Here is a 5326-nt window from a genome sequence, read left to right on the forward strand (position 1 = left end):
TGCGAATAGCATACGTTTGCCAGACTACAATCCACGCAACCCCAGGGTATGGTTTCACCAGGTGGAAGCCGTTTTTACTACCCCACGCATCAATTTTTAAGCCACGTGAGTTTCCTATGTTGTCCAGCATCTTCCTTGTGATGTAGCAACAGAATTGGGAGATCTGTTAGAAGATAATCCCAAGGAAAACCCGTATGACGCCCATCGAACGGCCGTCATAAGTAGGACAGGGAAATCAGAAAACAAAATGCTACGGGATCTGTTCACCACTGTGGAACTTGGGGACAGATCGCCATCACAAATGCTTCGCCACATGCGCAGTCTCCTCTGCAGCCGTAAGCTGGCGGTGGAAATCATGGCCCAACTGTGGCTCGACAAACTTCCACCCTCCATGTCCCACTTCATCAGTGCTTTCGTTGATGACCACAGCTTGGAGCAGCTAGACCAAATCGCTGATAAAATCCACGAAGCACTATCCCCGTAAACTCCGTATCCCGCCCTACACCCACTGGTTCCACAGATTCCGATCTGATTCAACTACAATCTGAATTTGATACCTTGACCGATCGACCCCAAAGGCTGGAGATCAACAAGCATCGACCATGTTTACGATCCCAACCGTCGTCTCGTAACCGTCCCACTTGGTGCTGGTATCACTAAACTTTCGGTCCTCAAGCACGCAATTGCCGACCGCCTTGTTCCTCCAAGCTGCGTTCCATCACCCCTTTAAACAACCCAGCCGGTCAGTAACGGCGAATGCTGTCCGTGACCCTCCTCGCACTAGTCGCCTATTTCACATCACCGATCGTTCAAGCGGTCCACCTTTCCTCTTAGATACGGCAGCTGAAGTTAGCGGGCTGGCATGTCAGTACACCCTGATTGGATTATTGCTTATTCGCTGACCTGGGCCAACGGCGAACTAGTTTAAAGAGAACAAGTACGAGTGAGTCTGTTTCATCTGACCTCTTTATTATTGTACACCCAAGCTAGCGCTATTATTTTTATTCCTTTGCCACACACTCCTGGTGAAGTAGCTTATTGGGTAGCCAGACAACTCAGCAAGCAACCATTTTCGCATCGGTTTCCTGGACGCCTTTCGTGCGTCCTGAAAAGACAATTTGGTTAGCGCACTCAACGAGCTCTTGGGCCCCTATTGGGTAGCCAGACAACTACACCAGCAACCATTTTCGCATCGGTTTCCTGGACGCCTTTCGTGCGTCCTGAAAAGACAATTTGGTTAGCGCACTCAACGAGCTGTGACTTGGGCCCCATTGGGAATTTTGGATTTCATGCGAGTAGTACGAGAGAAGTTGCGCCGAATCATCCGTAAAACGACAAGTGCTTTTTGGGCCGATTTCTGATGGCGCAGTTAGAAGGACGATTTTAAAAAGCCAGCTACCCAAATCCATTTGGACGTTTATCCCTATGAGGTTTCCTGGTCCCTACTTACCATGTGTGACAAAGACATTCGCTGGGTCTCCTCCAAACGACAGATGGACGCACTTATCGTAATTCAGATGAAGGTGCCAGTCCAATGACCACTGCTTTGCAGCGTCTACATCTATTTGGGGAGCACTGGCATTGCAACTCCAGGATTTCAAGTCGTCCGCAAAACGAAGGCGTGGATTCGCAAGAACATCTCGAAGATTATTGACATGAATCAGAAACAGCACTGGTCCCAAAACGGAGTATTGAGGGAGTCCAATTGGCGCCGGTGCTGGAGAATAGTAGGTAGAACCTACCCTCACTCGGAATGACCCATCTTAAGGGAGCGCTTTCGTTCAGTGTAGGATTTTCTCTCGAATCCATTAAGGCTCGAGTTTGTAGAGTAGCAGAACGTGTGGGACTCTATCAAATACTTTCGAGAAGTCGAAAAATGTGACATCTGATATAGGTTCCTGAGTCTTGGCTTGAATTGAGCTGCTTGGGTTAAGCTGTCCGTGAACTCGAGCATGTTTGTCACGCAAGAGCGGTTTGGGAGAAATTCGTGTTCAGATGGAGATATCAGATTGCTGGAAGTAAGGTGATTTAGGATAGCTCGCCTCATCTTACATGGCACGCTAGTGAAGCCTGTAAGCCTGTAGCCCCCAGGCAATAGTCTATCACCAGTTTTGTAGATTGGCGTGACAATCGCTTCCTTCCAAGCGGAGGGAAGGCCCCCTTCGTCAAACGACTGACGAAACACCATGTGTAAATGGTTTGCCAGTGTGGAGGACGTTTCCTTCAGGATCCCTGGACAAATTTCGTCGGGCCTCAACGCGCAGAATGGGTTGATCTTGTGCAAGAGTTGACGAATGTACTTCACCGTGAAGGGTAAGTCAGTAGGAGGCCGTCCATAGTTAAGCCATGACAAGAGTGGATGTGACAAGTGTAGAAGACAACTTGCCAACAGTATGCCCTCGTTTGCAACCCCAAGTAACAGCCAATCCCCATATCTATTCCCCTTGACCAGATGAACTGAAACCTCCTTGTTTTACTGAACTATTTTTATAGCTCTTACGGACTTTGGTCGGACATTGTGATTTTTGACGTTGCTCGCCGTCGATATCTGTTCGGTTGTGACGATATCGATTTTGAGGCGTAATGGTCTGCGCTTTATGGTTTGCGCTTTATCCTCAGGCTGGTAATTGCGCCGCCTTATCTTTGTAAACTTACGGTATATGCAGAGGAGAATCCCTTGAGGTTCGTTGAATATGTATATTATTATTATATTTTCAATAGTACCGTGATTCCAGAATTCGGATTTCTTGGTCGTTTTCCTGGATTGGCACGCGTGACTTAAACTCAGAAAGAAGATAGCCGTAACAACAAGGAGGCTTGGGCTGAATATATACCTACATGATGTTCTCCGTAAAGTTCAGACACCACTGTTGGGTCACTCGTGGGTTCCCCGTTCCTTTTCCTCAAGAATAACGCAGACGGCTTGTTTCTGCGGCAATGTCCCGTGTATTTGATCACTAAATCCCTGTTTTTCCGGGTAAGGTCCAGATTATTGGCTTTTTTCGCGTGTTCCATTGGCTGATTTCCGATTTACAGCGGCTCGCATTTTCCGAGACGCCAGCTCATCGTCTGTCTCCTGTGGCCAACTTCTTAAGAGATAGTTTGGACCTCATTTCCGAAATTCGCCGAGTCCTTTTAGGTAGATTGTGGCTGCTGTTTTTTGGGACAAACATCGCCTCACCCTAGTGCAATGATCCCATATAAGTCATTAACTGAAGCTGGCCTGAGTCTACGTTATTCAAGGAAGGTGCGCATTCCTGAGAATTACGCACGGCGGAGGTCTCGAAACCGCGTCTGGGGTTCGGGATTTCTGGCCCAATGCCATATTCAACCAAAAGTCAGCACACAGTGGCCACCATGTCTCAGATGAGCCTTAGTTATTACCCGCTCTTTCGTTGGTGAAGATCAAACCAGGAGGTACGGTAGTTAAACTGCTCAGTATATGGTGGGTGCAGGGACATGTTGAGTCCGACCACTCTGTCGAACGACTTCAATCAGCGCCGCTGCATAAATTCTCTTTGAGCCGATGTGCTGGATCTCCATCCAGGGGCCCTTGGAGCGTTCAAGTCCCCTACCAGCAGGAGATGAGTGAAGTAGCTAAGGGAGTGTTGATCAAGCGTTCGTATCAGGAATTGGTCAACTTCAGAGGGACTCGACAGGCTACGGTAGACCAAGGCAAAAAGGAGGGAATCGGACCTGCGCAGCGAAATTTGGATCCACAGTGCATCGCAAAACGATGAAGGAGCGGCGTCAGAGAAGACGGTCGGATTGAGCAGGGCCGCATGTAAGAACAAAGCTACTTCACCGGCCCTCCCACGTTTTGAGTCACCGCACAAAACAGAGTAGCAGTCTATCGAGATCTCCCCGCCAGAGACATCTGGCACGAGCCAGGTCTCTGAGCACGATTGTGGGCAGCTGCTCAAGGCAAGCTGACTGTTTAATATCGCAAAGTTTGCTGCAACGGCTGAGGTAGTTAGTAGACAAACATTTCAACACAGTCTGCTGCCTCTGACGGTGAGGAGCCGAGAGTTGTGTGACCAGGGAGGTTAACAGACATAAGAGTTGCACGCCGGGTTTGAGTCCAAGGCTCCAAAGGGGCCTCTAAGTCATGCTCGTCTGCTTCTGGTCTTGGTGGTTTCTGGGGTTTTCTTTTCATTTGAAGGGTTGTGTTTCGCCCCGTGAGAGCCCGGTTCCTCGGGGTCTTTTAAGTTCGAGGGACGAAGTTTTTCTTTGTGGGCGAAAACTTCGACTATTGCTACTCGCAGTTCGCTCAACGCCGACTTTTGGGCGACCACATTTGATTTTGATGAAAGAGTTTTGGAAACTTTCTTCCTTCTGGTTTCTTGGACGTTTTCGCATTTCTTTCATGTTTGTGTGGCCACCGATCCGCCGGTGATCAGCGTAGCCAACTAGATGTATGATGGATTTCCTAGTTTGCTGTGGTCACCTTCGTGGCTTTCGTTGTCGGGGTCTTGGGCGACGACTGTGTTCACAAGCAACTAGGCCACTTTTGATGAAGGGGAGCTTGAGATCAACAATTTCACATTTTCCGTGGCCGTACGGTTCCTGCGGCGTGTCGATATTAACGCACGTGGCTGATTTGCCGGTGGGCTTCGCTGCTTGTCCACCGCACATCCGACTCAGTCCAGCTCAGAAGCTATCAGTTTGGTGAGAATTTCGTTGCTGCACGTTTGTCGTCTCTTGCGGAAAGAAGCGCATACATCTATACGTACTAAGAGAGCTTCTTCCAGGTGTGACTTACATCGCTGCCTTTGGTAGTCTAAAGTCTCTAGTGGTCGAATGTAAACTGCTGTCCTGAGGCGCGGCTAGTTGCGACGGCATCATTTCGGGAGCACAAGGAGCTACGACTGCAACCGGCTGAACTGGCCCAAGCGAAACCCCGTTTCGCGCCTCTCTCCTAGAACTGCTGTGGACCTGCTTTTGCGCCTTCGGGTGGCGATTCTCGGCTAGAAGCCTGATCGCTTCATAGGCCCCTTGAATGCTGACAGCCGGGTCCAATGTCTTCTGTGCAGCAGAGGGGGAAAAGTGTGACTAGAAATGCAAGTGTTTGCTTGCTTCCCTTCTGGGGCAGCTATTTTGTGTGAAGCGGTGCGTGGTCGGGCTTTGGGGGCACACTTTGTGATAATTAGAATAGCGGTAGGTGTCTTAACTACCGAATGTACGCGTAGTATAGAAGTCCGAATATGGACGAATGAATATCGTATATTCTCGTATATCGCGGGCGTACCATCAAACGCATCGTAAAACAAAGGCATATAAAAATACACTAAACAGAATGAATAGAATAGAGTCAATGTTCACCACA

The sequence above is a fragment of the Opisthorchis viverrini genome, assembly GCF_000715545.1.
Source record: "Opisthorchis viverrini unplaced genomic scaffold opera_v5_21, whole genome shotgun sequence".
Taxonomy (NCBI): Eukaryota; Metazoa; Platyhelminthes; class Trematoda; order Opisthorchiida; family Opisthorchiidae; genus Opisthorchis; species Opisthorchis viverrini.